The sequence below is a fragment of the Larus michahellis genome, chromosome 4 (genome assembly GCF_964199755.1).
Source record: "Larus michahellis chromosome 4, bLarMic1.1, whole genome shotgun sequence".
Taxonomy (NCBI): Eukaryota; Metazoa; Chordata; class Aves; order Charadriiformes; family Laridae; genus Larus; species Larus michahellis.
In genome coordinates this window covers 23,717,753-23,739,160 of record NC_133899.1, presented here as the reverse complement: position 1 = coordinate 23,739,160, position 21,408 = coordinate 23,717,753, and the positions used below count along the sequence as shown (strand labels likewise).

At 45.3% G+C, this 21,408-nt stretch overlaps 1 pseudogene; it reads left to right on the top strand.

Annotated features, from left to right (window-relative positions):
* The first annotated feature begins 560 nt into the window (after positions 1-560).
* Positions 561-16,301, top strand: LOC141743064 (E3 ubiquitin-protein ligase RBBP6-like; annotated as a pseudogene).
* The last annotated feature ends 5,107 nt before the right edge of the window (positions 16,302-21,408 follow it).

Genomic DNA, 21,408 nt, shown 5'->3' with positions numbered 1-21,408 from the left:
TCCTCCTCTCCAGACAGAGTTCACGCCACTGTGGGTGTGCCGCGGTTGGGAAGTACATTGGCTTGTGGCCATAAACCGGGTGGTCATTGGCCCCTTTGGCTGACCTTTCGGTAGCTGCCCCAAGGAACACTCAGCCCCCCTGAGATGTCCCCTGCCTTCGCTGGCCCTGCGGTGCGGGCAGCCGGGCGCCACACTGCAGAGCCGGCTGCATCTCCCCCAGGCTGTCTTGGCTCGTCTGGCTGCCCGGAGGAGGGGATAGCGGGGGTGGCAGCCTGGGGGTGACAGGAGGGACCCCGCCGACCTGGGGGGTGACAGGACAGTGGCCGGTGACAGGCCAGGGGACACCAGGGACACCAGCAGCCAGGGGCAGTGACAGCCCTTTTGTCACAATGCGCTGGGTCCCCTGAGGCGTGGGGGTGGGGCGGTGGGCCGTTGCCCAGTGGCCGTAGTGACTGGCCAGGCCTGGCAACACTGTGTGGGAGAGAGGGAGCAGGGACAGAGCTCGGCTCAGCCCGCACCGCTTTCCCCGGCCCCTCGGCGGGCCCTTCTCTGCGCTGCCACCAGCCCAACCCAGCACAGAGGCCGCCACACTTGGTACCGCTGTGGACGCCGTGGCCCCTGGACCACCTGGCCACAACCATGTCGTGCATCCACTACAAGTTCGCTGCCAAGCTGGCGTATGACAGGGTCATCTTCAGCGGCCTGAACATCTGCCTGCGGGACCTCAAGCGCCAGATCATGGCCCGCGAGAAGCTGAAGGCGGCCACCAGCGACTTGCAGATCAGCAACGCCCAGACTGGAGCAGGTGCGTGGGGCGCAGCGCGGGGCCTCGGGGACCCCCCGTGGTGGCCGCGGCCTGCGGGAGCCATGCTGGGCTCTCTGCGGGTCGCCCCAGGTGGCCCGAGTCCAGCCGGGGCCCATGTCGTGGGCGTGGGGAGCACCAGGAGGGATGCGGGGCGGGGATGAAGCGGGGCGGGAAGCCATGATGAGATTCGGCCGCCATCGGGAGCTGTGACTTGTGCTGGGGGCCTCGCAGAGTAGGTAGAGGTACATTTTGGGAGTCCCGGATTTTTCTCGTAGTGTTGACTAAAACTGCGAAGAGCTTTTGAAAAAGGTTTAATTTGCTTGAAGGGCTTTGCTGCAGAAGGGTCTCTGAATTTGCCTTCAGTTGCTAATGAACTTCTAGCCTGACGAATGCCAGCAGGCTGAATGGCTGCCTGGCTGATGTCCCTTCTGTAACGGCTGGGTCTGTGTAAAGCAGAGCATTAAACCCAGAACGTTCGACGGCAATAAACTGTGATGGGCCCAGTTGTTGTCACCGGGAGAAAAAATGTTTTGAAATAGGCCAAACACGGAGATCCTGTTATGGCAGTTGAGAAACCGAAAGGAAAGTTTTAGGTGAAACATTGATGCTCATAAATATATTAGCCCCTGAAGTATTACTGTAATATACGTCATAGCATTTTTACAAAGTGTGTTTCTTTGTTTCCATGCGTAATCACAACTCAGTGAAGAAGTATGTGCTTCTTGAAAAGTCCTCTTAGTATGTTGAGACGATAACAGCGCGCTGTTACATATAGGATTTTGCATTTATAGCTGCAAAAGGATCCTCTGGAGTGCTGTGTAATTACAAATTAATATGCGTTCTTACAAATTGGCTGATTTTTTTTCTGTGTTTATGTTGTTCCAGAGTACACAGATGACAACGCCCTGATTGCTAAGAACTCGTCGGTAATTGTGAGAAGAATCCCTGTTGGAGGAGTTAAAGCTGCCGGCAAAACATCTGCCATGTGAGTGTCCATAAAGCATTGAATTCTTGGCTAGGGGTTTCAACGTGTGAACTTTTTTAATGGCTATTAGTTTACGGAGGCATTCTGCTTGTATCTCTCTCGTTAAAGCTGCAGTAAATGTTTGTCGTCGTGGGGCAGATGTTACCATATCTGTCCCGAAGTAGGCTGACATTTTTAGGCCTGCTGGGAGATGGGGTTCCAACTCCATCAACGGTAACTTTTAAGAGGATTCTCCTGGGTTTGTCCTTGGGGTTGGCTCTTCTGAGACCCAAGTTGTAGATCCTGTTTCCTCTCCGTGGAGAGCTCCCTTATTATATGCGTTTGCTTTTATTGCTTTTATAGGAATGACAGATAGCCATTGTAGTGTAAACTCATAATTTGTTTCCATCTCAGAGGAGATGCCTTCAGGCACTCCCTAGTAATTCTGGACACGGCAGCCTTGTGCTTATAAACGTGGCCTTGCTTTGGGGGTGAATGTATGTATTGAAATATGTGTGCTTAGTGCTACCTTGTCAATGCATCCTCCGCTTCTGGCTGGATGGCACCCTCCCCGGGTATTGTCATGCTGCCCCAAAATGAGAGGGTAGATGCTGCTGGCATCAAAGATCAAACAAACACCCGTACGTGGGGATAAGGACAGACCAGCACTGCTGTGCTAATGTTGACAATTAACCAGGCAGGTGAGCTTTCTGTTCCTTCAGCTGGAAACATGGCAGAAACCACTGGTAGAGGGGCTGATGTTTGGGAATGATGAAAGTACGCTGCAATGGTGGAGAGGCCTTTCAAACATGCGTTACTTGCCTTGTAGTATGTTCTTCAAGGTAAATGGATGAAGAAACCACTGTATGGCCAAAGAAACGTGACTTTGGAGGGTTTTATTAGTTGCACTGAGTGCACCAAGAGAGAACAGTTTATGTATGCAAATGAATTTCCATATTCACTAGATTATTTAGAACATAATGTTATGATGTTCAGGTTTTGTGATCTGTTTTCACTGCTTTATGTTTGCTACGAGTGCTTTATTTAAAGTTCTGATCACCTTTATTTCTTTTTCTAGAGGCGGAACTGAGCCACTGAGTGGAACATCAAAAACGGTATGTAAAAACACAATCTCACCCTTTTTTCAACACCCTTAATTCTAAACAAGACATTCTAAGCAAATCCTAAACAAATAGCCTTGTGTTAATTCTGCAAACATTAACTTCATGTATTTTCCAGTAAAACACAGTATATATTGCAAATACAGTGTATCTTATTCAGCGTAGTAAAGACTGAGTAATGCCATCGCTTGCGCAGTTCGAATGTGAATATTGGTATTTGTGCCTCAAATGCATTGTATTTCATATTGAACATGCCAGGCTATTTCCTGTATGACTTTGTGTTGAACAGGTGATATATGATGGTTTTTAGATCATGCTGGTTCAAGGTTTGCACACTGATGTGCTACGTCTGTCTGTAGCTAGCCAATATGTATGTTTGTATGGGGGTGTGTGGGGTTTTTGTTTGTTGCAACAAAAAATGTTTAGAGCGTATTTTTTTCCCTTTTCCCATTGTATCACTTAGCTTTTGTTTTTAAGTACTTTTTTGCCTAATGCTTTTTGAAAATGTTTTCAAAAGCCACTGAGAAACCATTATTGCTGAACTTGGTACTGTTTCTTGCTTTTGACTCGGGGGCTCAACAAATACCGATCCCAACACATCCCATACGTTTTGAGGACAGTTCCGATGCCTTTTCATGTCCTTAAATACTTGGGTATTTGTTCCTAAAAACTGTACAATTGAAGTGATACTGTTTGAGCCAAGGCAGAGAGCATCGCCTGTCCCAGCAGGGCTGGGTGCTCTGTAGGAGGTGCCTTGGATCAAATGCCACCAGAAGTACACGTTCCAGCCCTGCCCGTAGACTGCAGTGACCCCTTGGTGTCACTGGGACCTGTTGATTGCTTTTCAGAATTGTAGCTGTGTTTCCTCTGGGGTTTTGCCTTTGGGCTTCTCTTGTGGCTGCTCATCTACTAACCCGTAAGAGCTGTTGTATGGTGAGATGGTAAGGAACGGAGGATGGTGAAGGGTCGGTGGCTCAAAGGCCCAGAAGGCGCTGCCTGGAGCCTGGGCTAGCACTTGTAGATGAGGACAGGCTGGGTTTTTCCTTGGCATGTCGGTACATCCAGACTTCTTTGGAAGGACGTGCTGCACTTGCCCCAGCGTCCCAAAGACAGTCTGCAATGCTCTGGGCAAACCCACTTGTTAAATGAGGGCATGGTTAGGAAGAACCGCTTAAGACAGGGAGGAAGTCTAATGTGTTGGGATTATTAACTTTGGGGGGCATGTATGTATTGAGCTGCCCGCCCTGTAAGGGGGCTTGTTCCCGTCCCCACTGCGCTCCTGTTGCCATGGCCCGTGTTCCAGCTGCAACTGCCGGTGCCTGGTGACGGGCACAACACAGCACTGCTCCCCTGCTCCCCACGCAGCCCTTTGCCCCTGCTCCTGACCCCTCAAACAACACACCCAGCCCTTCCTGGGGCCCAAAACCTCTCTGTGTGTGCTGACATTTAGGAGGCATCATGAAAGCCCTAAAGGAGAGGACACTTGTGCTGCCAGAGGTAGGGCCCCACTCCAGGGAGGTGGGCACCCCCACTGCCCGGGCAGGCTGGAGCAGGCACCGTGGGGATGGAGTGGGGTGGGCACCCTGCTCTGGGGAGCTCGGGGGGCCGGGAGCTTGGCTTGCCCTCTCCCCCCACCCCTGCAAGGCCAGGGGCTGGGAGAAGCCTTTCTGGGCTGCTCATGCTCTGCTGGGATCGGGCCTCCCTGCACCGGGGGACACATCCGCCGGGGAGCCCAGGGTCCCCTGGGCTGGTGCTGGAGGGATGCTCGCTGGGAGCAGCTGGGTGCTGCCCGGAGCCTGAGCTGGTGCCTCCGCTGCCCCTTTCCAGGCTGGAGCCCTGGGAGATGATCCCTGCCTGCGGAGCAGCACTGAGCCCAAAGGCTGCCTGCAAAGAGGAGGGAGCTTCTGGGTGCCCAGGCAGGCACGGGGCTGGGGTCTGGGTCTGGGGGGCTGGGGTCTGTGCCCAGGGTCCCCCTGCGGGGCAGGGAGCAGGGCCGCTCACCCCTGCCCGCTCTGGTGCATTTGTGCATAGCGTGGTGCATTTGTGGGTAAAATCCCTGTCACTTTTCTTAACTTCTGCCTGCAGTACCTTTTTGGATCCGGGTGTTTTCAGGGTTGGATGCTGCTTTCATTTCCCAAAGGTTAAGCCTTTCTTTAGTATACCACCACTTTGAATTTACATTGGGAAAAGGGGCAGCATTTTTCTTGAGGTTTGAAAACGCTGTCAGTCTGCTGCTAAAATCTAGATCAGTAACCCAGGGAAATACTTGACTGGTAGTGGTCTAGGTCTGGATTTGGCACTTGGCTTGAATACGGTGTGAAACTGTGTGTTTCAAAATAGTCCTTGTAGTATAAAACTTACTGTGTGATGGTTTTAGTTTTTCATCGTTATTTGAAGTAGAACTGCTTTTTCTTCACTCGAGTGGTGTGAGGCATTACACTAACCCTGGATCACTGGATCCGATCACTCGAGTTGGAGTTACTTTAACTGACCCGGTGACCCCAGCACTTAATGTAGTGCATTTATGTAAGCCACATTTGTAGTATTTGATCTAATTCCGATGGGTTTTTATTTCTTGAAAAGCATTATTTTTCTTGTTGTTTGCTAGCATGTGTATAAACAGGAATCACATGTTCATAAATAAAGTTACCATTCTTTTCGCCTCGTGTGTTCCCTGCCATGTCTGCATTATATTTCTAAGTAGCATCTTACCACCAGCTAACAGAGGTGTCTCAAAAAAGCCCCCAAAAAACCAAAGGAGGGAGGGCAGAAGCCTCGCATCGCTCTTTACGTGACCTCTCTCTCACTGTAAATCAGCGCAGCCTCAGGTGCTTCTAGTGTTGGAGACACAATTAGCTTTAGTCTGGAATCTACCTCAGGTCTTGGTCAAAAGTGTGGGGATTTTGTTTTGTTTTGTTTGAAATACACATGTTTCTGGATGTATTTCAAAGCAGAACCTGGATCTTAGCGTGGTAGGAATAAATCACTGGAAAGCTTGCCAATTGTTGCTGTAGAGTAAAGCAGCAAACTTAACATTAGTTAAGATTGTTTTAAACAGGATGCACAAAAGCTTATTCTTTGGCTATTGCTTCATCACCTTGCTCTTACGTTAGCTGTCATTCCACGCTTGCAAATGTGTGCTGCTCTCCTGCTGTTACTACAGCCAAAGCACGGAAGGGGATCCTTTTAGTGTGGCTGTGTCAGTGACTGCAAGGATCTCTGTCGTAGTAAACCCCTTCATTTCAGGAATTTGAGCAGCTTATTCTTTTTCTAGACAAGGTGATGGGTTCTTTTTATTGGCTGATGTTTTGGATTGCTGTTTTTGTTTGGGCTTTGTGGGGTATGGCGAGCTTGGCATTTTTAACCTTCTTGAGCGGAGGGGCAGAGTTCATGTTCCAGGGCCGATGTGCAGGTGCTTTATTTTGACAGGCAGCTACACTCTGTTCCTAGAAGCATAACCATGTGCCTGTATCAATGATGGGAAATTAACCATTAGTTTACAAACTACGCTGAAGATAAGTTTTCCGCAGTGATGGGTCCTTCTCAAATAAATAGTTTTTTAAAAACCTTTTCAGCTGAAAATTGACAGCCGCCTTACCCCTTCGACTTTCAAGCAGTTGTGAGCATTTGACAAGGGTCCCTCTCTGAGGTATTCGGGAGCAAGCAGTTCATCTCAAGCCAGTTCGATTCATTTAGTTTCTTCTCATTAACCACACGGGCACTCCTAAGCTCTCATAGTTTTGGACTTTGTTTTGGACAAAGACAAATTACACCGGGTTTGAAACGCCTCTTTCAGTGACGCCCAGAGGATATAGTGTTACTCTCAGACTAGAGTAGAGGTGAACTATCGCTGTGTTTTGACTGTGGAACTTGAATATGTGTTTCGTGTTTTGTGAACAGATTGATGACTCTCCTGCACCTCTTTCTCTGGCCCAGCTTGTGAAGGTAAATATATGTATATATATATAATCTTGTCAAATACTTACCCCTACTCCCTCCCCAAAGAAATCGTTTGCTTTGTATTTTTAACTCTTATGCTGTGGTCTATAGCTGGATAGCTGTTGTAATGTGAACAAAACCTTAATTTAATTTTTAATAACTTAAAGTATTTATTTTAACTTTACAATGCGTGTGTATTTTGATACTATCCTGTAAAGAGCAGTTCCCAGCTTGGGCAGAGAGAAGGGGAGTACCTTATCAGCCTCAACGTAACGTTGCAGGATTACTCATCTTCAAGAGACAAAAAAGAAGCCCTTCAGACGCTGTTTACCATTTTTCATACATCTCGTTAATTTTGTGTGGGAAACGAAAACATTTTTTACAGAAGAATGGAATTGGCTGCAAGGTGTGGACATTTCAGGGGGCTTTGCCACAGCCAAAATAGAAGCGTTTCTGTAACGCGGACACTTGCATGGCTATTTCTGAATTGCCGGTCATTACAGTTACAGATCCATTCTTTGAGAGCTGCACAACTTCATAAATTGTAGTGCACCTACAGTGAGCAACACAACCTAATTTGTTTGCACGCAGACTGTGTAAATTCTGAAAAAGCGCCTAATCATTTATTGGAATCTACCAATGTGTATGTGTGGCGTATTAGCAGATGTGACCTCTGAAACTGTTGTAATACCGTGTTTTGCTCTGGAACTGCTTGCATTTTTTGCTCAACAATGCGTAACTTTGTCTGGGAAAGCCCTAGCAATTGCACCTTGTGAAAAGGCGTAGTGCTAGCCAATTAAAACACTAGTCTTTAAAGTTACAAAGATTATAATAAAGGCGGGAGTTCATTTCCAAGAAAGAGGAATCTTTTCCCGCTGGGAGCTTCTTCCCTCTCTCACTGCAGTGTGAGACACGTTTCCTAATGTGTACATTTGTGGGGGGGAATAAAGAAAAACAGAAAGAGTTTGGAAGGTATCCACCAAAAGACAGTGGTCTCCATCAGTGCTGTCCCTAAACGTGTCCTGTCTGTGAAGTTCTGGAACCTCACGTGAAGTTTTACTCTAAAATGTGAAAAACTGTCCAAGTGGGGTACGCTTTTAGGCTTTTGAGAGAATTTAAGTATTTCAGAAAAATACAGCAGCTCAAACCTGTTACTTTCTCTGACCTCTTTAGTGCAGACTGGCTTAGCATGGAGGCAATGTGTTATCAGGCTTCTGGTTTGTGATTACGACGTATTAAATGCTGTATTTCAATTTTGGTCTATTCCTAGTAATGTTTTGTGGGTTTTGGACGTGCTTTGTAAACCGTTTGGGTTCCAACAAATGAGTGAAGCGTCTGTAAAGTTTTCTGTAAATGTTAATGGAAATGATTTCAGAGGTGTCCCTCTGGATTATGTTACTGTTGAGAAAACACTATGTCTAAGAAACAACCATTTAATAAAATGTAGAAACTAGTTTGTTGCTTTTGTGAATGAATGCATATAAAGCCAAAGCCATGAGGGGCTGATCTGAAGGATGGGTACCTGAAGGTCCAAATCATTGACAGTCACTCCCTTAGACCCGGCTTGTAACTGGGCTTGTGTGTAATAAAAGCGTTTTAAGAAATGCTGCTTAAAGAAATCCAGCGGGCTTCCATAATTTGAAGATCTAGCGGTGCACAAGGCTTATATGACAATTTGTATGTTAAAAGGACACAGTCAACTGGAAAAAACCTGCAGGTTTTCCTTACTGTAGTTAAATCACTTAATATGAAGAAGTTAGTAGGGGGAGTCCAAACACGTGGTTTGGACTGCCGAGAGCACATGATGGCCAAACTTCTACTGCAAAGAGTCTGTTGTCTTGCTGAGGGATTATAAAAAGCTTGATTCCTTTTAACACTTCTGTGTCTGAAGCTGAATTTCAGCAAGCAGAAAGAGCTTCCCCGACTCTTGAGTTGAGTGTCCTTTTAACGCTGCAGAGCGTAAATACTGATAGTTGCATACATCTTTCTCCAGTAAACGTACAGTGGCTATCTCCTCCTTCCAGTAGTCTGGAGCTTAAAAATCAGTTGAAGAGTACTGGGTAGCGTCATTTTTTCTACACATGGCTTCAGTCCGCTTGGAAGAAAACTGGATTGGTTACACGAGTCTTGATGTGAAGTGCAAACAGAGCCTAAGGTTTTGAGTGCCCAAGAAGTTAACGGGCACATAAACGTCATGTGATGGCGTAAGGAGTGCCCAGAACACCTTCAGGACAACAGTATTTTCTATAAGCAGCTGTTTTCATGCAGCCCCAGCTAGCGTTGTGCTGCTCTTTACAGGATGGGGTGAGTGGTCTCATCTCTGGCTGCGTGGGCGCAAATGTGTTTCTAATGCGTGTGTCAAATGCTTACCTCTTAAACAGACCGACAATCTGGCTGCAGCCAATGCTTCCGAAGAAGACAAAATAAAAGCTATGATGATGCAGTCTTGCCGTGAATACAATCCAATCAAGTAAGTGTCGATAACGTCAAATCTGTTCTTTGAAGATTGTGGACAAATTGTAGAGATGTTTGTTTTAACAAGAGAGACACATGCATACCTTTTTCTCCTTTTCTCAAAAACCCTTTAGTTACATGACCAAACCCTGGGATACGCCTCCACCATCCTATATATGCTTTCGTTGCGGAAAACCTGGCCACTACATAAAGAACTGCCCAACGAATGGGGTAAGAGTGCAGGGGACTTCTGGTGTTACTTCGCTTTTCCTTTTTCACGTGGCAATTACATAACAAATACAAGAACATTCAGATTAGGCATTGTTTCTCGTGGGGTGAAATCCAGAGGTTATAGGGCAATGTTGCAAACCCCTTCAAAATTCAAGGGAAACCTGGAATTTAAAAGGTAAAATGTTCTTTTTTCTTGGTCGTAGCTATTAAATATGTCCATAGATCTTTCTCTGTGAACTGTCATGCGTATTTTTATGTATTTCAATACTATTAAAAATCTTTCTGGTTTTAACGCTTTTTAATGACAGTTCACAGTGTTTAGAATTCCGTATAAAAGGAAGATGTTTCTCTTGACCCCACCTATTGAATATTTGCGTGTTTTAATGACACAAGTCTCTGGTTGAGTATTCATGCCATCTAACTTTAGTCGCCGAATGCATATGCAACCTTCGTACATATCGATGGTGAACTAAGTTTCTCCAGTGACTGGTTCAGAGCCCTGAATGGGGCTCTCCCTCTGCATTGCGCTGTGGAGGAGGAGTGGGTTTGTGCCTCTCCTCTGAGTGGATGGTGAGCTAAGCCATATGTAATCCTTGCGGAAGCTGAAGTTTAGCAAAAGAATGTCCACGGAGTTCAAAATGCTGCTCAAGTCCTTGAAACATCCTGGCTATATTTCTGTAGGAAAATAAGTATTTTTGGTCGAGTAACCCTTAGGCTAGGTAGAAGGAGAGAATTAAGGGCTTTTGCTGCTTAAATTAATCATCAAAGTGTCATTTTAAGTGTGGGTCTTAAGATGAGCTATGTCTGCATTCCTTTTCTTAACAGGACAAAAATGTTGAGCCTGTTGCCAGAATTAAGAAAAGCACGGGCATTCCAAGGAGTTTCATGATGGAGGTGAAAGATCCCAATACAAAGGGTGCTATGCTGACAAAGAGCGGAACATATGCAATACCAATTATTAATGCGTAAGTATGGAACTAATTGGGCTGACCAAAAGGTGAAGGAGAGAAACCATGCGTGAATGTCTGAGTGGCAATGCAGCCAAGTTGGCCGGCATCTGTAACCACGGGGGAGGAAGCATTGTCATTGTATGTTAACCTCAAAATCCGTGATGCTTTCTCGTATTAAAATAGGGCGGTCCTACTGTTCATGCCCCGGGAACTCCAGAGCTTGGAAAAGTTTTCCTGTACCCATTGTTAAATTTTTCCTTCCTCACCCGGCCCTCCAGGGAAGCTTATGCTAGCGGAAAGAAGGAGAAGCCTCCCTTCTTACCAGCGGAGCCGTCCTCCTCCTCCTCCTCCTCCGAAGACCCTGTTCCAGATGAGTTGTTATGTCTCATTTGTAAAGAGATAATGACTGATGCGGCCGTTATTCCCTGCTGTGGAAACAGTTATTGTGATGAATGTAAGTGTTACTCCCCGGTTCGTTCACTCCAAACACCACATCTGATTTTCTGAAAGCAGAAACAGGAGATGACAAAATGTCTTTGTTACCAGTTCTATTCCATACTTGAGTGTCCACTGAATAGGAAAGGACTCTTCTCGTATAAAGGAAAAAAAAAGGCAGAAAGCTTTTTTCCTTTTTTACGTATCTTGTTAAATCCTCTTTACATGCGGAAGGACAAGCATTAGAAGAGTGCACAGCTGCGCAGGTGATTACAGTATTAGATATTGAATGCATTTAGTTTTTCTCACAGCCCTTTCCCTCACACAAAATGGTATAGCCAACTCTGGTCGGCTCAGTATAGCCAACCTTACTGTGGTCTGCCACAAACCAATAGTTAGGCATTTAATCCACATTCTTCTCCACGGGAGAGCTGGTTAAAACCTTTGCAACTCAGTCCTTCTGATGTTCTTTTGAGGTGCGTTTTATTCATTAACCTGGAGGGTGGTGACTTCTCACTGTACTAGAGAGTGGAAAAAAGGACAGTCAAAACATCCAGACGCAGCCGTCTTCAAATGTTACGTTAGTGAAATATCAAAACCGCACAGTTATTTGCTGCATCCTAGAAATGATTTCCATGGTTGAACATCTATAGCTTCATGCTCTCAATTCAAGACCATATTCACTCATTAATCATATATCTCTTTTTATGATTGATTGGAGCCTCCAAAATTTCCTTTTGTTGGCTAAACCTACTTTGATGATTCTAATTACGCACAGGCATTAGAACAACATTGCTGGAGTCTGAGGAACACACATGCCCAACGTGTCATCAGACAGACGTTTCCCCTGATGCTTTAATTGCCAACATGTTCCTACGCAAGGTAACAGGATGACTTTTACGTAAACTGTAAGACAAGTCTATTTGTAAAAAGCCAAAAGGGAAGAAAATATTAGTTTACATCTCCTCAAAACCTGCTAAATTAAATCGGCTACATTTACTTTTCAAATCCATTATCTGTTGCTGGAGAAGCTGACAACTCTTTAGAGACAGTGGGGCAAATTCAGGTCGCGCTTTTGTTTAACGTGATTGCCTTACTGTCAAATTCGGTGTTAACACTGAAGTATTTTAGATACAGGTACTCTGAGTGACCAGTTGTTACTCTCAGTGTTTAAGGCGATGTGTGCATGTATTTGTGTGTTGATTCATTTTAGGATTGACAGCATTTACAGGACTACACAAGTAATTTTACTCTGTGGAGGCTTTTGTTCATGTATCTACTGAAGTTTCATATTACCTTGTGGTAAATGTTTTTCTGCCTCTAGGCTGTGAACAGCTTCAGCAATGGAAGTGGCTACACAAAAGGGCTCCACCAGACGATTCAGCAGCAGCAGCAGCCGCCACCACCTCCACCAGCACTCATGACTATGACTGTTGCACCTCCTGGACCTTTGCAGTAAGTAAATCTGTAGATCAACATGAACATAAAAGACACCAGGATGCCAAAGTTAGATTCTTCTCCTTGAGCTGCGCTGACAGCCATTTATGTCTCATTAGTGACAGTTTCAGATAACTGCGGAAGTTCTGTTTAGTGAAAGTCCTCACTTTGAAAGAGGACACTTTGAAAAGTCGGAAGTGTGCCTCCTGCAAGAATGTTCTCAGAAGTATTGCTTGTTTGGGTCCCGTATCAGTCATTCCGTACAGGCTTAGCCTGAGAGAGGAACGCTTTTTCCCCAGGAGCCCTTTCATTTGAAGGGGCTAGCAATTCCTAAAGAAACCATTTTGTTATGGCAAACCTTCTTGAGTGGGTTAATTTCTCTTTAGTACCGAGGAAATAATATTTCCATGAAAAGTGTAAAAGCACAATCCTGGGTAAAATAGGCCAGGTGTTTTCACAGTACTTCTTTCTACAGTATTTCTATAATCAATATTACGATAAGTCAGAGTCATCCTCAGTAATACACAGCATAGTCAGTGACGCGTACAGATTGGATAATAAACACTGAAACACTGTAAATGTGAAATATTTACAGACATGACAGTAGCCCTTCAAAAGACTGTTTGAACAATAAAAATTTGGGTTTTTTTTTTGTAGCAATGCTGATAGTGTTATACCTCCTGCTGCTCTGGTGACTGCTGCTGAACCTTCTGCATCTCCCTGGCTGTCGGTCAGCAGTTTGTTGAAAGAGAAGGTAAGTTGTATTTCAACATATGCAGTGATTCTTGCATTTAGTAGAGCTTCTTTTCCAACCGTCTGCATTTACTCACAAGGCCTGTCAGGTTCCTGTACGAAGACAACCAGCATTACCAAGTCTTCCGGGCCCCCAAGGACAATCAGTGCCCACAACTGGTAAGTAACTATAACTTCAGAAATTCTGTAAAGAAATGGCCTTCAGATACACTGAATGGGATTTTTCTCTTTGTCCTCTCCCGACTCCAAAAGGTCGTCATCCAACGAGAGCCAGTACACCTCGCTCAGCAGGTGGCAGACCAGGCTGGGAACTGTAAGTATTCCACAGCAATTCAATCTATTACTGCTTGTAACGAGGCCATAACACGTACCTTATACAACAGCTGATTTACAATGAAGAAAGAATGCACAGATAGCTGTGGAGAATACAAGTGGTAATTATTGTTTAAACGGCTTAATTTGAATTGGCTTTGACGGAGGGAGTCTGTGCTTGCGGTGAGATTATTTAACATAAAACCCCGGTACATGATTGAAAAGAGGACTCTGAGAAACGACGTTTTTTTGAGGACACTATAGTTACATATAAAAATGAAACAGAATCAAAGGATCGGATGGAAAGCCACCCTTTTGATTGCTGGCTGAACAGAGCTGAAAAAATTGATTTCCTGATAGCAACCAGACTCCAACATTCTCTTTTTTTTTTTTTTGGCAACTTAGTTGATACTGATTGAGCACATGATTGGAAAAGTCAGTGCTGTTAGTTTCTGACAATTTTGAATTTCTTCAATATAGTCATCTCCAACAGCCAAGCTGCTTTCTCTCAGAGGGAGAGAGAGGAGCCTGCCTTATCTATTGTCGCAGTGTCAAGCTCGTCCTTCCTTTTGGTATAAATTTGTTCTAGGTAGATTGTAAGGGTGCATTGTGTTTCTAAAATCTTAAGATAAATAAATAACAGAAACCAGGATCCATCCCACAGATTGTCTGAAATCTGAAATTCAGTAAGGAAGAAAATAACAGTTCAGGGACAAGAACAGGCCAAATATGTCATCAACAACGTGGGAAGCATTAAGCGTATCAAGGAGTGGCAGAGGAGCGGTGGGCACTCGGCACACGGGAGATGGGAGTCTCTTTTCAGCATGGGCAGCCTCCATGCACAGTTGCAAAGCTGAGTATGAGGAGAGAAGACTGAGGGACGTGCCGGGGATGAGGATGTGGAGGGCAAGTGTGAAGACCAAGAAATGAGTGTCATCTCAAATGAACAGAAAGCAGGGAGAAAAATGCTCGCCACCACGCTCCCGCTTTGTTCTCTTTCCTCTTTAAAATCAGGGCAGAGTCCGTAAGGGAGAAGCAGATTGTGTAGAAGAATGAGGAGGAGTTCCACTCCATCCTTCTGTCATTGGATGGACTGGATGATTCAAGGGATTAGCAGCGATGGGGGTTTCATATGTAGGGTACTAGCTCACATACGGCAGAGGCTACAGCAGACGGATCGTTAGAATTGGGCAGCAGTTGTTAAGGAGCAGGTGTGTCTCTTCCTAAAGGGGAGGAATGATGCTAATGAACATATGCAGAATAATGTGAAATGGTTCTTTAAAAACTAATAAAAGCAAAACTTGTGAAGAAAAAGCTCAGGGTAGCTCATGTCTTCTGTCCCCAAAAATCACATGGGCAGGAGTCTGAACAGCTCTGTTAGTAACGCTGCCAGTAGCTTTCCTAGAGTAATGGCAATGGGTTGTAGTACTAGAGGCTGAGTTCAGAAGCCGTCACTATCCTTGGTTAGAGCTATGATGTGGAAAATTTTGCTAGGCCATGTGGCTAGAAGTGTCCTGTATGTAGAATTGCTGTACAATCCGTATTTTGCTGTATTTTGCATCCTGTACAAATTGCCAAATCAGTAGTGAAGTTAAATGGACTGAGCGGGCATTTTAAAATGGAGCTTTACTGTCTTCAGGCTGAATCGTGTCTTCTTGATGTTTGATAGTGCACTGTAGCCATTAAGACTTGCTCTTTTTGCGTCTTACTGCACCAAAAAGGGTTTGCACTGCATGTCGTGCCTGAGTAGTGAAACACGTGTGCCTTTGCGGACCAGCAGAAGCCAGTATAGGCCACCTTCAGTCAATCAAGAGCTGTGGCAGTTCATGTGACAGAAATGGTGGATATAAACTTACCCTTCCTCTATGCTTTTACACTATCAAAGCAGCAGGTGTTCTCTCTTGTAAGCAGAAACTTTTACATGTTATCACGTCCTCCAATTTGCAGTAGCGTTATGTCAGCAGCTGAAAGCAGCTTTGACATAAGCATATGGAGAGGGGAAAAACCCCCAAACAACTAATTTTGGGAGGAGAAAAATCAACCAGGAGAGTGACTGTTTTGAATTAACTTCATTTATGGTTTTTGTGTTGTTTTTTTTTCTAAGGTCCAAGTCTCCCTATAGTGCTTCATTTTACTCTAGAAGTTCGTGTACCCACTCCAAGTCAAGATCAGGTTCTTCCCGCTCTGGCTCCTACTCTCGATCATTTAGGCGTTCCCCTTCTCGTTCCTTCTCGCGATCACCACCCTATCCAAGAAGAGGCAAAGGGAAGAGTCGTAACTATCACTCTAGGTCAAGGTCTCCAGCGTTTCGAGGCCAGTCTCCCACTAAACGGACTATACCTCGAGGGGATGGAGAAAGGCAGTACTTTAAGAGATACCGAGAAGTTCCCCCGTATGATATGAAAGCTTACCATGGCAGATCTGTTGACCTCAGAGGTCGCTTTGAAAAGGAGAGATACAGAGAATGGGAACGGAACTATAGAGAATGGTACGAAAAGTTTTACAAGGGCTTTGCTGCTGGCGCTCAACCTCGACCAGCAGTAAATAGAGAGAGCATTTCTCCAGATAGGTCTGGTCCACCTGGGACCAGACGAGAGAATTTGCCATATGCTCGGGGACGCAGGGAAGACTCTCCTGGTGGGCAAAGCCACAGAAGTCATAATAGAGATGGACGTGACCCTGAAAAACCTTCTGGAAGAGAGCGCCACGGCATGAAAGATCCACCACAATCAAATGAGAAGGACATGGAATATCCGCTGGAAGATGGCAAAGGAAATGAATGTAAAAAACACCAGAAGAGAAGAAAAGGGGATGAGAATAAAGGATTTCCCAATGCTGAGTTTGGGACAAAACTCAAACACAAGAAGAAAAAAATCGAAGAAGAGCAAAGAGAAGGATGACTAAAAAGTGAAATCTGTCACTCCATGGAACGACAGATAATGAAAAAAAGACTGAATTCTTAAGTCATCTGTATCAAATTTTCTTAAAATGTGAACGAATTCAAGTGTTGCAAGTAACGGCATGAAGGCGACTGTGCTGCCCTTGAAATATTGCAGCTGGATCTTTACATTGGAGCTTTATAGAAGTGAACATTTTGTTCAGAATTGTGAGTTGTGACAATGCAACGTGAAAGGTTTTGCTGGGGCATCTTAGTTTTAACCACCGTTCATTACTTTGGGTGGAGTTTCAGGTACTGTGAACATCTTCATGGTTGAGTATGTTTTTTAATTGCCTGCCAGAAGCAGCTGTTACAACCGATTATGAAATATCAGCAGAATGATTTGCAGAATACGCAGAGCCCTGATACGTCACTTTTTGATTACAATAAAATGTTTTCAGTAAACCGTCCAACGTGGTGAGATTTCCAGTGACAGTGGGAGATTAGCCGAGAAAAGACTAGCGACAGAAAAACGCCAGCAGTAAAAGCTTGCTGGTAGCTTACATGTGTGCAAAATAACACAGCAACGCATTTGGTTTTGAAAAGACTGGTAGGACTTTAAATCTTTTGAACGGATGCAACGTGGGGAGGTATTGCTGAGAGGTGCACGTTTTTCACGTGCCAAGTGGACTTGGTTTTATATTGTAAAAGGTAGCATATGGCCCCAAACATACAGCCAGTATTAACAGCTGGGACTGACTGTTTTAAAATACTGTTACGTGTGAAGCTGTCACATTTCAACATTGTTCTAGTTTGTTTAGAAAGCTGTTGTCATTTGCCAGCAAACATTTACACACATGCTTTAAGATGCCCTGTAATCTGTATTTCCTCTCATAACTCTGCTGATCCCCAGGATGCTTGTGTTTTTGAAACAGAACCTTCAGTAGTAGCATTTTCACATGGTGGTGCCATGACACAGACCTAACCCTTCCATTAATAGTGGGGTTCAGCAGATGAGTTTGGCAGAAGAAGAAAGCCCACTAGAAAGTCAGGCTTCTGCTTTAAACTGCTTTGAACAGTGACAATCTAGAAGGCATACATTTAATTAGCGGGATCTTTTTAAGACAGACGTAATTTAAAAAAAAAAAAAAAAAAAAAAAGAAGTGGCAGTGGTGGGTGTTGCTCCACTGCCAGAAAGCCAGCACGGTAGGAAATACTTCTCGTTGTGCATTAAGGGCATAACATCACGGTAACGGTTGCATTCAGTAGGGAAAGCCCTTGACTGTTTGGCTGTTGGGATTTGCCCCAAAGGAGTTCTGTTTGGAAGTACGATAAATTAAAGCAGCATTTTAGGGCTTCCCATTCGCAGAGACTATTTTGTTCAAAAAGTGTCATAGTTTATAGGTACTGTTACTGGGGTATTTAGGACTATACAGGAATAGTGAATAGTAAATAGTAAATAGTACTAGGGATAATCCATCTTGCTTTGCAGTGGGGGTGACTATCACATTTTAAATATTGGGTTAGAGACTGGGCATCCTCTACTTCTCAGGGTTAAAACAAGAACAAACCAGAATTAGTCCTGGATTTCAGTTCCTGTAGTTTGTGCCTTCTCGTGTCAAGGCGTTCCTGGTGGATTTCAGGTGTTTTCTGCACAAGGCAAAGCAGGCTTTCCAGTTCAGCGACTCAAATTTTGACTTCCCAGAATCAAAAAGCACCGGTCCATCCTAGTTGTTCAGCGTGCTCACCCGGCATTTCCTATGTGTGCTCCAGGGAACTCGTATCACCAAAGCCAACTCCAGATGTGTGAGAATTTCAGGCAGCTCCGACTCTCCCTTTGCATGGTCTGTGCTCGTGATGATGAGGCCACTGAAAACCGAAGACTTCTTTCTCACCAGTCCCTGTGAACATCCTTTGGCCTAATGAGAGACTGAAAATTTAGGACTCGGTGAAATGGGATTCTTATAAGAGTTGGAATGTGTGAAGTATGCCTTATTATCAAGGTTCAGAATACTTAGTAATTGCATGGAAGTAAAATTTTGGACGTTTCTTTATGGAATAGCTCCATAAAACCAGGCAGAATCCCCTATTGTTATATCACCTTGTGCCGAAAAAGCTGTAGTCGAAGCCTGTCAAGCTCAGTTAAACTCTCCTCTCTTTTCAGAGCACTGTAGCAGCATTCCAGGTGATTTTTCAGTCTCCTGTGAATTTAGTTTACTCTGCATGTGGAGTTTCTTATGATTACTTTTTTCCAGGCTTTCTGAGCTGCAGAACACCTGGAATGCAGCTATGCTCCGGCCTGAGTAGTTAATTTTTACTACATGCGTGTTTAGAAGTCTCCCGACCGAATTTCTGAAGTTCTTAGGCAGTGCCGACAGTAGTGTGAAGGGAGGTATGCGAACAGGACGCTCTGGGTGAGGGTAAATGCTGGAACACGTCTGACTCCAGGCGGTGAAATACAGTTCAGGTGGTGAAACCGCAGTGAAGGAAAGCACGCTTACAGAGCAAAATCAGTTTGGACTGTTGTTCAGACATAAGAAACAGATGTTGACTCAGTGACTAAATTTAGTATGTTCCTTCTGGAACAATACTGCTTGGTCATCTGCTAGAGGTTAAGTGTGGTCCGTTCCATGGAAATGATCACAGATCCCACGGTCTCTCTTCAGAAAACCCTTGGACCAAGATACCTCATCTCCCCTCTTCAGGTGAGGCGGAACGGGTCTGAGCGGTTTGAACACACCGACACGTGGCAACTCTTCAGCTGGAAAAGCTCAGGCAGAGACGTAGGTGGTTGGAAAATCTAAGTGGAAATGACCAAACAGAAAGCTCCCCCAGAGTGGGTGACAGACTCGGCAGTTATCATCCACAGCTCTGAAAAAAAGAACTGTGTGAAGAAGACAAAGGCATAAGGCACAGGATAATGTCGTGCATGGCTAGAGGTAAAATCAAGAAACCTAGGACACGAAATGATTTTTAGTTAGAGCCCCTAATAACTGTTTTGCATTTTAAAAGTAAAGGCCAGGAAGGAAAAGCTTATATCTATTGCTTAACGAGAGAGAAGAAATAACGGTTGGAACAGTAGCGGCAAATACATTTTTCCTTAGTCTTTACCAGAAAAGGTTGATTGTAACCAGCTTCAGGGAAATTTAGGTCAGTAAAATACCAGGATCATGGGCCAGAGAAAAGAGTATGTTAAACAATGTTTCGGATAAAACAACTGCTTGGGTAGTCAGGGTACGAGCCAAAGGGCCTTTTACAAGCCGAGGGATGGCGTTACACCTCTGCCGACTGAAGAGTAAACCTTGTACCTACCTTCAAAGGGGAAAAGAGCTGGATTGTGTTTACATATTTGTTGTAATATCACTCCAAATTTGGCTGACTATTTTATAGTGTATAAACACACAGGAGATAAGAGGAGGAGGAACAGTCATGCTCAAACTGAAGAACAAGAGTCAGACCTGGGCCTGTCTCTACAAACTCTGGCTGTGAGAGCACGGTGTGGAAACCTGAGCGCTGCCGCAGATGAGAACAACGTGTGTTTACACGTTTGTTGGAGTCCTCTGCACAAGAAGGCCATGGACCTCTTGGAACGGGTCCAGAGGAGGGCCATGAAGATGCTCAGAGGGCTGGAGCCCCTCTGCTGTGAGGACCGGCTGAGAGAGCCGGGGTTGTTCTGCCTGGAGAAGAGAAGGCACCAGGAGACCTTAGAGCTGCCTTCCAGTCCCTAAAGGGGGCCTACAGGAAAGGTGGGGAGGGACCCTTGATCACGGGGTGGAGCCATAGGACAACAAGAGCCATCAGTGAACAGAGCATCCTGTTTCTCCTTATCAGAGAGTTCGTTATATGGTGGGGCTTCCTCAGCACGAGACACCACCTCCTCTGGTGGCATTCCAGAGTCTTTGCCTTCAGGCCAGTTTGTCATCACTTCTACAATTCTTGGACAATTTGGGTTTCCTATTCCAGCTCACTGCGTGATTAAGGCAACCCACTTACTCCAGGTAGCATCGGGAGCATGATGAGTAGAAGGAACTTTGCCTTTGAACATCCAGCCCAGCACTGGCCATGGGGGCACCAGGAGGAGCTGTGCTCGGGTACCAATTACCTCTGAAGCAGCTCCAACTCCTTCACATGCTGCCAGAATTTCTTTCTCAGCTGGAGTATAGTTGGCCTTGGAGCCTTTGTATCCTCAACCTCAGAATCCTAGGGGTCGACCTCGAGTCTCCCCTGGTGCCTTCTGCCAGAGGCTCCAGGTAGGTCCATTGTCCCCGGCTGCAGTGGAGAGCACATTTTTAATGTCCCGTCCTGTTCCGACTGCTCTAAGAGCTGCTGCATGCACAGTCTCTTGTTTAATTTGCTTAAAGGCCTGCCGTGGCTCAGGACCCCGCCTAAAATCCTTTTTCTTTCCAGTCCCTTCATAGAGAGGTTTCACAATCTGCTTATAACCTGGAATGTGCATGCTACAGAAACCCACAACACCTGCAACGGCTTGTGTTTCCTTTTTGTTAGGAGGTGGCGACATAGCTGTTCTTTTGTTAATCGCATCCATTGGGGTCTGGCGACGAGCATCTTGCCACTTGAGTCCCAAGAACTGGATGTCTCCTGCAGGTCCCTTGACCTTACCTCGTTTCATGGCAAAACCCACTTTCAGAAGGGTCTTGGTTATTTTCTGACCTTTCTTGAAACCTTCTTCTGCTGCATTACCCCACACAATCATATCATCAATGTATTGCATGTGTCCTGGAGCCCCAGCCTTCTCCAGTGCAGTCTGGACCAGCCCATGGCAAATAGCAGGGCTGTCTTTCCACCCCTGGGGCAGTCCATACTGGATGCCTCTGCAGGCGAAAGCAAACTGTGGCCTGCACCCTGCTGCTGAAGGAAGAGAGAAAAATGCATTAGCAGGGTCAATTGGAGCATACCATTTGGCTGCCTTTGACTCCAGTTGATGTTGCACTTCTAGCAGGTCTGGCACAGCAGCAGTCAGTGGTGGTGTGGCTTCCTTTGGGCCATGGTAATCTACTGTTAATCTCCCGTCTCCATCAGACTTCCACACTGGCCATATTGGGCTGTTAAAGGGTGAGCGAGTCTTGCTGAGCACTCCTTGGGTCTCCATCTGACGAACCAGGTTCTGG